Below are 13,715 nucleotides of genomic sequence, written 5' to 3' on the forward strand. Positions count from 1 at the left end.
CTAAGGAGTGATAGTCCTGTCATGTACAAAAACCATACAGCTGCTGTTGGTCATTTAAATGCAATTTCCTGCTTCCCCACTACTTCTCTGTCAAAAAGAGTCTTCTCTAATAGAGCTATAAATTCTATTTCCTACATCACCAAAGCTCACTTCAAACAGTAAAAGTAATATAAGTACAATTTCTTTGTTAAAAACTTGTTTCTGTTGTACATCAAATACACCAAAAACTGCTTTATATACTGTTGGAATATGGGTTGATGCATACGTTGCAGAGATGGTGCCATAGCTGCAAAAGATGGATTCTATGGAAAATCTCTGACCACTGAACAGAAGAAATATTTACTCTGTACTTCATGTTTCATTGCTGTCAGGTTTATTGTTAAGAAAAATAAAAAATGGAAAATTCAGCCAAGTCCAGAGGTCTTAGAGAAAAAAAAGAAGAAAAAAATCTAAACTATTGCATCTGAATTAGATTTGTTCTTCCATCTCCTTTGATTTATTTTAAGGGTTAGTATGTTGAGCTTTGAGGGTAGTGTATTCTCTGAAATGGTAGAAACAAAAATATTTTAACATTCAGAATCTGTGCCACAAATGTAAGATAATATTTTTTTTCTTCTTTTTTATCTTTCTCCTTTTCTATTCCATTTTGACGGCCACCAGTGCTCTCTACTTTTCTGCCAAGGATGAAGTGATTAACTTAGAGCTTACACAGAGCTCCTTGCTGGGTCCTATTGCAGAGGAATGAATTTCTGAGGCAACAGGAGATGTTTACAAAGTTGTTCATTGTATGATTCCACAAGGACATTTCATTCAGACAGTAAAATATCCTCAACAGGCTATCAACATATGCCATTTTAAAAGCAGCAGGAAGTGACCAAAATGGAGTAAGAGAAGGCAAGAAATTTAATGGACTCAGGTTTCCAGTTTCTCTGCTCAAATCTAGGATTCATACTCTTCTTCTAAGACTGCTAACAAACTCCAATTCAATACATGCCTTTCAGCAAAATTCTCCATCAGTCACTATATTCCTACTTCAAGTTTCCTGAAACAAGACCAGTTCCTTTAACACATACACATTGATGAAACTGTCTGAATTTATATTAGTCCATCTCAACTTTGTCAGACAGACTCTGCTCTCACAAGTCCTGGTGGAATCACTGAGAACACTCAGGACTCACGCATTTTAGGTGCCCCACTGTACATAGTTTGTAGCAGCTGAGAGTGACAATTACATTAAAAGTAATCTCTTCAAAAAACTAATCTACATCCTAGAGATGTAGGAAGAACAAGGAGGCACAGAACAATATGGAGAGCACAGAACAATATGGAGAATGTAGCTGCCAATTTTTAGCAAGTCTTTGATGAGCATGTGTGCAAATTTCTTCTTCAGGGAACTAGAGCTAGATCAGACTTTGCTGGATATTAGCAGAACAGGCAAAGAATATCCTGCTGAAGATTCCTTTCACTACTCTGCCGCTGCCCAAATCCAACTTCAAACTAGGGCTTCTTGAAGAAAATTCTGTTTGAAGGTTTTATCCCAGAGCAACATTTTATTCCCTATCACACTCCTGAATGTGGCTGAAAAAAGTTCAGTTAAGGTAAAAATCCTTTACAGATATCTTCTGCACTGGTTTCATGTATGAAAAAGTAATCAAATGCATTGAAACAATAAAACAATAAGTCAGATAAGGGGAAATATGCTGGATGAGGCATTGAAAGAAATATGAAAATTGCAATGGCCTTAGTAGGACACAGTATGACAAACGCCAGAATTTTGGCTGCTAAAGTTGGCTCAGCATCAACACACCTCTTTATTAACTATATGGAATCATGGAATCGTAGAATAGTATGTGTTGAAAGAGATGTTAAAGGTCATCTCGTTCTAACCCCTGCCATGGGCAGGGACAAGTTACACAGACCAGGTTGTGCAGAGTTTCATCCAGCTTCCAGAATCACCTCCTTCACCCTTCTGGCCTTGAACGCTGCCACGAATGGGGCATCCACAACTTTCTGAGGAACCCATTCCAATGTTTCAACACTCTCAAAATAAAGAATTTCTTCCTAATATGTAATCTAAACCTATGCCATTCCCTCTTCTCCTGTTACTACAGGACTACAGGACCTGTTGCTCTTGTTAAAGTCCCCCTTCATCTTTCTGGTAGGCTGTCTTCAGCTACTGGAAGGACACAATTAGGTCATCCTTAAGCCTTCTCTTTCCAGGCTGCACAGTCTGAATGAATTCTCTTAGCCTTTCCTTACAGGAAAGGTGCTCCATCCCTTTGATCTATTTGGTCACCCTCCATAGGACTTGCTCCAACAGGTTCTTGTCCTTCCTGTGCTGGGGACCCCGGGGCTGGATTCAGCACTGCAGGTGGGATCTCACCAGAGTGCAGCAGAGGGGAAGATCCCCATCTCTCATCCTGCTGGCCACGCTGCTTTGGATGCAGCCCAGGACACAATTGTCTTTCTGGGCTGCGAACACACACTGCCAGGGCATGTCCAATATCTCATCTGCCAGCATCTCCAAGTCCTTCTTGGCAGGGCTGCTCTCGATCTGTCCCCCAGCCTGGATTGATACTGGAGGTTTCCCCAACCCAGCTGCAGGACCTTTGACTTGGTCTTATTAAACCTCATGAGATCCCCACGAGCCCACTTCTTGAGTCTGTCCACATCCCTCTGGATGACATCCTGTCATTAGATGAATCAGCCATAACATTCAGCCTGGTGGCATATAAATCAGTCTTATTTACATCCCACCCTGTATCTCCTCATATCATTCTCTTCTAAGAGACTTAAGCACACAGAGTTAATTGCCATTTATTTTTCATAAGGCTTCTTGAGTCTTTTAAAAATCTGTGAAACTGCCAAAACCAGACACTCATTACCTGCAATTAAAAGCAACTGGTGGTCTATAGCATTATGTAAATAAAGGGGAAAAAATTAGATGGTCAAATGTAATTTATTTCTGGATAATGGAAGCAATGGACCCCAGGAGTGGTTGTATGGAACTTGACATCTAGGAAGGATTATCCACATTTACATTAGCTACATTCTCACCAGATCTTTCTCTAATCTGTTCTTAAAGACCTCAATATCAGAAACACCTTACCTCCCTCCCTGTTCCAGTGTTTCAATGCTGATTTTGTTAAAGGCTTATTCTCAAATATAATCCTAGCCTCTTCTATTAAAAATGAAACCCATTGCACCACCAATGTGCAAAAGATGACACTTCCTCAGTACATCAATCCTCAAGTATGTGAAAAGCCGTGTGTCTGTAGCTTAATGTAAATATTAAAAAAAAAAAAAAAATTAGGTGGTTACTTTTTTTAAAATTTGGTCTAAATAACTCACATTTATTCCTCAGAGGTTTTATTTTCTAGCTCTCTGGTCATACTCAGTGCTCTATTCAAGACTTTTCAGAAGATCCAGCTCCTTTGAAATACACTCCAGCTGGAACATTTCCATTTCTGGGTAGAGCAGATTTCACAGGTCTGACAAGCTGTAGTTCTTTTTATGTTATTCCACATGGACTGTGTCTCTTTTGCAGCAGAGGAGAATATTTCACAACAAGGAAAAGATCAAACATTAATGTCCGTCTTTACGACATGCAGTAATCTTTAGTTCCACCAAACGCCACTTGCCCACCTTCCTGTGTGTCATTGACAAATCTTGCCCTTATTCCTAGGTTTGTCTGAGACTGACTCTCAATGTTCACCAGGCTGCACCAGTCTGAGCACAACAGGATATTGTACAAAAGTACTTTTCCAGAATTCCTTGCAGATCCCCTAGACTTCTTCCCTCCTTGAACTCCCATCTTAGTATTTAAACCTATTTCATGTATGATACAAATACCTTGGAAAGCTACTTGCTCTTTCAATCTCAATATGTTAATAATCCTATCCAGAATTATTCTAAAATGAAATTTAGACACAAAATAACATTAAACATAAATTCACTTAATACATATAACTGCTCAATTGCTTAAGCAAAGGACAGTATACACACCTAAAAGAGGACTATAATTAACAAAACCTCCTCTAAACTGGGATTTAGATGTCTAGTAGCTATATGACAATCCAATCTACTTGTTTTCCTAACACTTTATACAAAATTAATTAGGTGTCTCCTTAATTAGTTGAGAACAGTGTAAGACTAAACTTAATTACACATGCTTGTTCAGAAGTACTTATTCTGAAAGACATCTCCTGCCTTGAGCTTCTTATTAATCCAGAGTTAGGTGTCCTTAATCCGTAGTTTTTATGAAGGTCTCTGGAGAAGCCCAATTCCATTTAGGAGTAATCTTTTAGTCTGACTGTAAACTAGACTAACTACTAGACACACTTAGGAGTTAGTGACAGTTTCTGTTTATGAGCCAATAAAAGTCTAATTGGTCTAATTAAAAAACTACATTTAATGTGAATAAAAGGCTCAAAGGACCAATACAGCACTAGTGTATGGATGTCTTCAGACCATCTCCTGCAGTGGAATCCACCCACTCTCACAGTCTCCAATTTTCCAGTTAAAGAGCTATGTACGGAAGAAATACTCTTTAAAGACCTTTTCTTGTCTCCAGGTAGAGACTCTAGGTACTTAGATGAGGGATGAACCATGAGTTACATCCCGTGGCAAAGAAATGTCTAAATTAGATGGATTGAATTCCATCTTAAATCTTAATCACTAAGAAAATACTAAAAATCCTGTTAGAATATACATCTAGCAAAGATGTCATTTTCACCTATGGAGATCATCTCAGTGCCTGGTTTATATGAACTCCTGTGCTGTAGGACTCCTGTAGATTAGAATTGGAGACCCTGGTCAAATACAGATATTACTGATCAAAGGAGCATTCTTCATTTTCACCATTCTTTTCAAACAGGAACTAAGTCAGGTACATTTCACAGCACACAAAAATCCCAAGTGACAGACAACTGGTGATCTTTTGGTTAAAAGTAGCTAAAAAGCATGTGGTCACACACACCAAATAGAAAAGAAAGGGAAACATAAATGTCAGAACACATGGAAATATAGTGCTATTATTAATGATTGTGTCAGCATAATGCGTCCTAAAAATAGAAATCACTATTTCTTGCACAAAAAAATTCAGAGAAGACCTCAAAATTGCCAAAGAAATGGTGGAATTTGTTATGTTAGACAGTATTTTACTTCTCTTACTGAGGCATCTCAAAATGCTTAGAAAACTTCCATTTCATGAACTTTATGAAACAGAGAATTCAGTTAATTAACTCTTGCCCTGAATAAATGGACTTAACTGCCTGTAACACCATTTTTTTTTTTTTTTCATCAAAACACACTACAGTAATTTCACGAATACAAGCCGCACCAATTTGACCAAAATTTTGGTGGAAACCCGGAAGTGCGGCCAATATTCCGGGGCGGCTAATACATTAACAAAATTCTAAAAGCTGCCAACACGGAAGTGAGAGCCCGCGGCAGCCCCAAGCCAAGCTGGAGCCCGGCTGGCCCCGGCTGAGGTGGGAAAGCCTGGCAGAGGCGGGGCCAGCAGTGTGGGGGCGGGCGGCAGAGCCTGAGCCAGCAGGGCGGGGCGGGGGGGCGGCAGAGCCCGGACCAGCAGGGCGGGGGAGCCCGGGAGAACTGGGGCTAGCAGTGCAGGGGAGCATGGCAGAAGCAGGAAGGCCAACGGGTGGGGCTGCCTGGCAGCGGGGGAAGCCCAGCAGAATTGGGGCCAGCAGCGTGGGGGAGCCCGGTGGTGCGGGGGCCTGCAGTGCCGGCCAGGGCGAGAAAACGCGGCGGCGGTGCAGATGGGAGGGGGCGGCCGGCGAGCCTGGCAGCGGCGGCAGTGGCTGGCCCGCCGGCAGGGCGAGTACGTGAACGCAGCGGCGACGCGGCCGGTATGCCTGCCAGCGGCGGCAGCAGCTGGCCCGCCGGCAGGGCGAGTACGTAAACGCAGTGGCGGGGCGGTGCTGACGGGAGAGGGGGGCCAGTGAGCCCGGCGGCGGCTGCAGCACCACCCGACTGGCCCCGTCAGCAACCATGAGTGGGCCGAGCCTGCCTGGCCCCGCCCCGAGCCAGTAAAGCCCGCTATGCCGCGATCCTGTTACTAATTGGCCAATTTGTGAAAGCTGCGCACGGATTCTCGCGACGAACGAAAGTGCGGCTAATATTCGGGGTGCGGCTTATCTATTGACAAAGACAGCAACATTGTCGAGGCACCGGGGGTGCGGCTTATAATCCGTGTGGCTTGTATTCGTGAAACTACTGTAAGTATGCAAAAGTTTTATGTCTCTTCTGCGACCTGAAATCTTCCTTTGGAAATCACTTCAACCCTTCCCCCAGCCTCCAGCTGGTACTTTTGTAATAATAGTATTTGACGTTAAGTAACAAGAAGTAAGCTGAAGAGAGGATGTTAGTTCAGGCAATGTCATATCCAGCTACAAGTGAAATCTGATGCAGACAGGTGTAAAAGCAATGAGCTATGAATGGAAGCTGCATTTTCTTCAATCAGATGCAGAGAGAGACATTGATATGACTTCAGCTCAGCTTCAGGAGACCTAGCTCAGACTCATACAAAGCTTTGATTGGTTTTTAGAGACAAAAAATGTGTTGCTAGAAAGCAAAGAAAACAAGACTATAACTTACTGCCAAGGATGCTATAAATTCAGTATATCTAAAGTATGATTCATTTTGTTTCCCTGCTAGGAAAGAGTATTCTTAATCTGTTGTTTCCTCAGAGCTGTGTGGAATGTGTTGACTCTACAATTAAATGCTGATTGAAAATGTATTTGACAATTGTAAGGGCAATATTGAAAAGAAGGAGAAGAAAAGGCATTAGCAAAATCAAAAGAACTTCAATAACTATTTGAACATTGCCCATGAAACTCCTGAACATGAAAAGAAATCTACAAAGGGGGAAAATATTTATGGGATGAAATATATTTTTGAAAGTACCTTACTCTAGAGAGACCCCTTTGAAATATTGAAGGGATTGCATTGTTTGTTTTCAGCTCTTTAGGAGCTATAGCAACTTGGAATCAAATGTCAAAATGGTCATTTAAAAAAGTAATTATAATAAAGTTGATGTACTGTTCTCATTTTTTTTTCTCTACTTAACCTATTTATTTTCTGGGTTTTTTTTTTAATGCTTTAATCTTTTCATTATATTTATATAATATGTATGAAAGAAAGAGATCCTGATTATTAAAAAATATACTCAAACCACAAAGTGGAAACAGCTGTGCTGTATAAAACCATTTACCAGACAGATCTGTGTAAAGAAAGGTGCAAGAAAGAAAACAACATTCATATAATGGGATTTCTTTGGAATCCAGCTTCTGAACTGGTGGTTATAAGGTTGACTCGAGTATCCTTTGAGAATTTCACTTTTGTGAATTTGTACAATTACTTTTTGAATGTTGAAAAATTTTGGCATTTACAACAGCTGATATTAAATACTTCTGAAGTTCATTAAAACATTTCATGGAAATGCACCTCCTTATGGTTGTTTTAAACCTGCCACCTCATAATTTCTTTTAATTTCCACTAATTCTCATAAGATTCAAGACCCAACTGTTTTCTATTTCCTTTCTCCAGGCTATTCCATGATCATAATGTCTTTTCCAGGCTGAAGAATCTTTGTCTATTGATTTGTTCCTCTTATAAATATTCATTCACTCTTCTCTGTATTTTCTGAAGGTGAGTCATATTGTTTTGAAATTGTCTGACCAGAACAGTAATTAAGAAATGGGCATGCTGTGATTGTTTAAAACTATGAATATGTTCTTTTTTTCTGTAAGGCATTTAATTCCTAATAATTTATTACATTTTACCTGGTTCATTGATAACTACTGAGTAACAAACTGACATTTGCATAAAAAATTTTTGATGTCACATCCAAAACCTTTTTCACAATTCAGATCATATCCTTTTATATTTGAAATTCAGACAGGTTGTCCTCGTAAATTAATTTCCTTTTAATAAACATGGAATTATGTTTGCCATTTTATTTCTCAGACACTTGGCATACGATGATCAATTTCTGAATTTTTTGGTGAGTATTTCTCATTATGACCCCAAATAACTCAATATTATTAGAAAACTTGGCCATCTCATTCAAATTCTTTTAACAACCATGGATAAATAAATTGAATAGCACATCCTAGTGTTAATTCCTATAGGATTCTAACAATGCCCTCAGCCATTTACACTTACCTACAAGTTATTCCTACTTTTTAATTCTAATCTTTAAAGTGGTTGTTTACACTTTTAATGAAGTTCCCATTTATCTCATGCTAACTGAGATTTTCTTCAGTTTTTAGTAAAAGCTATTTCAAAAGCTTCATGGAGATTGCAATAGCCTGTAGCAACTTGATGACTCTTGTTCTGTGGTATGAGTTCTTAAAAAAATTCTAGTAGATTAGCAAGATATGATTCCTTGCTCCAAAAAACAGATATTCTGATATTCCCCAGAATATCACATGCTACTGTGATTGTGTGTATGTGTATGCACGGTCTGCCTCCTATTAAATATTCTACCATTTTCTTCCAGCACAGAAATCAGATTTCTTATTTGTAGGTCTGGGGGATTTTCTTTAGATATTTTTTTTGAAGTTGCCTTTATGTTTTTCACCCTCTGTCCCAAATCTGCTGGAGCAATTTTGCCAGATAGCTCACACACCACAGTTAAATAGGTCAGCTATTTCGTACTTTGAAGAATACCATCTTGCTTTGTCAAGTTCATTCTTTGTTTCACTAGTTTATTCTAGAATCTTTTCTAATGACACTTCAGGTTAGGTATATCCTCCAGTACCTTGCTTACAAACAGGGCCTGTGGCCTGGGTACTTCTTTTAGGTCTTTCACTGTGGATACAGTGTGGATTTCAGTGTGGATATAGAAGAAAAAAAAGTAGTGCTGTCGTTTTGTAGGAAATCTTGATTGGTTTTAACCACTATGCTGTGGAAAAATGATAAAAGAGGAGGTTTGGACAGGAATAGAAAAAATTGCCAGATTACCTGGAGATTTTTAGCACTTCATTTTGCAGTTTTCATAAAGTTTACTTTGTTTCATACCAAGGCATAGATAAAACTGATTTCAGGTTTAGTTCCTCTGAGAAATTGTTGTTTGGACATATAGCTATAGCTTTGGACTATATAGCTGAATAATACACAAATATAAAAAAATCTAAACAAGCTATGTATTTAAATCACAAAAATATTTGCATTTTTATATGTTCACAGTGACTTAGTCTAAACTATGTGTTTCGTTTACTCCAGATGAAGCCAGTTAAAATAAGCAGAGCTGAGAACTCCTGTACCATACAATAAGCATGGCAATCAAGTGATAAAAGCAACTGTGTAAGTGGTGTAAGTTGTGTCTGTTACCTATTTTCAACCAGTGTTTTGAGCAGCTAGTACTTCAGCTGGGCTCCAAGTAAATAGTTATTATTTCTTAGCATTTTTTCTATAATGTGTAAGGGGAAATAAAATTTCAATGGATGCTGCTAGGTCAGAGCGGGAGCATGACTATTTTCTTTTTACAAGTTGACCTATGTTTTCACAACACAGTTTACAAGTGGCAGTACTTCAAAGAGGCACAGCACATTCTGCAGCTATTCCCCTCATGCTCATCTCACTTGCACTGTGCAGGCCACCAAGTTATTTTCACATCTAAGTGTTTGTTTTTAACAGCTATTTCTGTGGTGAATTAAACCTCTCTTGTGGTTCCTTAAATAAACACTTAGGTCACAGTATGATATCTACCCACTGAGCAATGGTGAGATAGGCTCCAAGGGCAGAAGAACATACTCTTAATCCAACATTTAGAAAACACATGAAACCTTTGTGTATGTGTACAGAGCACCACACTTCGGGTATAGATTTAGAATGGAGTGGTCAAAAATATGCCTCCAGTGTAGCTCGCAGCCTGTAACTGTAAAATTAACTTTTAATATAACTCAAGTATTTTTGAAACCAGATCTCTTCCTGTATTTCATCTAAGAACTCTGCCTTTTTCAGAGCAACCCTCAGTATCAGTACAGGCTGGGGGATGAACAGATCAAGAGCATACCTGCCGAGAAGGACTTGAGGATGCTGGTGGATTAGAAGCTGGAAATGACCCGGCAATGTGTTCTTGCAGCCCAGAAAGCCAATTGTATCCTGGGCTGCATCCAAAGCAGTGTGGCCAGCAGAGCAAGGGAGGGGCTTTCTCACCCTACTCTGGTCAGACCCCCACCTGCAGTGCTGAAACCACTTCTGGGGTCCTCAGCAAACAAAGGAAATGAACCTGTTGGAGGGAGTCCCAAGGAGGCCACCAAGATGATGAGAGGAACGGAGCACTTCACCTAAGAGTACAGGCTGAGAGAAATGGGGATGTTCAGCCTGAAGACTTAGGAGTGACCTAATTGCAACCTTCCAGTACCAGAAGAGTGCCTACAAGAAAGATGTAGGGACAAAAGGGAAGGACTTCAAACTGAAAGAGAGCAGGTTTAGGTTACATGTTAGGAAGAAATTATTTACTAAATTCTTTACTGTGAGGGTAGTGAGGCACTGGCACAGGTTGTCTAGACAAATTGTGGATGCCCCATTCCTAAAAATATTCAAGACCAGGTTGGATGAAGCTCTATGCAACCTGGTCTGTGAAAGATGTCCCTGCCCATGGTAGGCAGTTGAAACTAGGTGATCTTTAATGTCCCTTCCAACAAAAATATTCTATGATTCTGTGATTCTAGGATTAGATTTTCCTTTACCTGATATCATATAATAAAGCAAAAAACATCAAGGTCCTGATGCAACAAATTATTTCATTATACACTTAGCTGCTTAACTTTAGAAATGTAAACAAACATGGTGAAATCAGTCTTTCGTTGAACTGGATCATAGATACATAGAACTTATAACTATCAACTTTATATCGTTCCAGGATTTCAGCTGTTGATAAAATGTTGATGTAATAGCTACAGTTAGATATTAATTTTTTCTCTAGATAATGCAGGTGGTACCTACAGGAACACGTCCTGTATAGTTTGCATTGTGCACTGACACAGGTTTATTCCTCTTCATTAACAGAAGGAATCCATCTGCTTATCTCAGATCAAAAGCTTAGGAGTTAGCTGGGAAAAGTTATGAGAGTGTGTCTCTGAACAGCAAGTACACATTTTATAGGCTTACAGGAGTATTATTTGCAAAGTCCCATAGCTAGAAACTGATGTCTCAGTTGTTCTGCCTCTCTCAGCAGCAGAGGTTCTTTATCCTGAATATTTCCTGTCTCTTTGTAAATATTTTACTATTGAAAGTTGTAAGCGTATCATGCAAGTCTCACAGAAGAACAGAACTGCAAAGAAATGTTGCAGTAGTGTTTGCTTCTTACTAGGGCAGTTGTCTCCTATTCTGCTTTTCCTCTGTTCAACATCTCCCTGAATTTTAAGGTCGTTGGAGTGCACTTGATGCATTTGGCTGTAACTGTGGCCCATTTGAGTTAATCATGATAGAATTATCATTACTGATGATAATACAGATTGAATTCAATTCCTACTGCAGTCTGATGTAAGTCTTTATTGGTGCAATAAGAGAGGAATGGTCACTGTATTCATACTTGTAAAACATACTCTATCACTCTGTGCCACAGGGACACTTTTAATTCATGCATGTTTTTAATGTTATTCTTATACAGATTGCTTAATGTAATTTCCTTTATGTAACTTCCACACATAAACCTGTACTTTGGAAAAAAACAAACAAACAAACAAAATATACCCTTTTAATTTTAAATGTCAACTTTACTTTAACCTTATTTCAACCCAGTTTGTAAGCCTAAAAATTTTAATATAAAGGTTAAGGTTTCTCCCCTTTTTATTTTCCCCCTTTACCAATGAACAAGAAAGGTTTAAAAAAGGAAGAAAGAGGAGGAATTATCCTTAAACTTCTAATTAAAAGTAAGTCATTGAAAAATGAGTTTTCCCCTTTTCCATATTATGCTACTATAATCTGCATGAGAAATATTAGGAAACAGTTGCAAAGCATGGAAAAGCAAAAGAGAATATCGAATTGATTTTTCACACTGAAAGCCGAACAAGGGCACGAATTAAAATGATATAACTAGAAATTTTCAATTGAATACGTGTGCATTAGCAAAGAATATTTTCAAAGGAATTTGAGCAAATTGCAATTTAATATTAATCTGTGTAACATAACTACAATTAGTAAAGGAAAAACATTCATGAGGAATTTAGAGACCGACATAAGGTTTGAAATCCAGGCATAAATCTGTTAGAATCCAACAATTATTTCAGTTAGTATTTTATTTTTCTGGAAGTTCTGGAAATACTATTACATAAAGCTCTGACACAACTTTTGGGGTCTTGTTAAAATATATTCAGAGACAGAAATATAGAATACTTTTTGTGAAAGTTACTTTAAAACTAAACTATTCAAAATAGATACCTCATGTCTGATAAAACAGATGTACTCGGTAGTTTGGGGCTTTTTTTCCTTGTCAAGAGATTAAATATTTTATCATCAATATGGAAACTTATGGGACTATTTTTTCCTTAGAAACTGTAACAGAAGTTATACATGATAATAATTATTTTTATGCTGTTGGGTTCTTTGAAGTCACTGGAATTTAATCATATGCTCCGAGTTAAGCTCAAGATAACCTGCAGCTATGTGATAATGGTCTTTTTAACTCAATAATGTTATTAATGACAATATAGATGAACCACAAATGCAAATTTTTCAGCTTCTGTCAGGTTTCATTGAACAGAAATCTGAATGAAGTTTGATTTGTTTTTCTGGAATAGTCCCTCACCTTGCATATTTTGTATAGCGATCTGCACCAGAGTGATAATAGACTTATGGTTCTAGACAAAAGACTTTTCCTTTCATGTAGAAGGAATGAAAACCAATCAGATGCTTTAAAATATGGCTATACTACATGTTAGGATGGGCCTTTTGGTAAGAAAGACTGACCTATAACCCTGTGATAGGTTACTGAAGCATAGTAGGTGTCATGAAGAATCTGCAGTACAGATCCCAGCTTTGTACAAAAAGTAGGAGCCAGTCATGTTTTGCTGCTGACTTTAAAACACAAAACTGGCAGATATCAAGAATTATTGTAATTAAATAATGGTTAATTTTTAAAAATACTTCCCGAGAAGTGCTATGAAAACTTTATATAATTCATTACACATTATGGAAATAACTGTTAAATTTATTATCTTAAAACTACATAGTTCAACACTTTATTTTATGTAAGAAATGTGATTGGCTGCTTCTGGCAATGTTAAAGTAATTACCACTGGCTTAATTTTACCATGAAGATATGCAAGGCTCTGTCCTGTGATAGTTGCCATGTTGTTTTACCACTGTTAAATTGTAATTATTGCTTTGGAAAAACATATGTTTGGGGACATTAGCAGTGACAGTAGAATCTTGTCAAAGTCCTAGTTGCTTAGCTACAACTAGATGAAATAAACTACTAGTACTACTATAAAAACATTTGTTTTTTAAAGAGTATATTTAAATGACATAAAAACTGTGTTGTGACTGTTACTGCTGGCTTTTCTGTAGTTACAGCAGGCTGTCAAGAGAAATGTTACAAAATTCAACTGGAATTGTAAGAAGTCACTGTTAGGGAAAACAGACTTCCAGGAAGTCTTTGATCTTATCCAACTCTGTGGTAGCAATTACTCAAATTTGCCTTCTTCCAGAGAATAAAAATTCTGCAGATAATACAAGCTTGT

Source organism: Catharus ustulatus, chromosome 3, assembly GCF_009819885.2.
Source record: "Catharus ustulatus isolate bCatUst1 chromosome 3, bCatUst1.pri.v2, whole genome shotgun sequence".
NCBI classification, from domain to species: domain Eukaryota; kingdom Metazoa; phylum Chordata; class Aves; order Passeriformes; family Turdidae; genus Catharus; species Catharus ustulatus.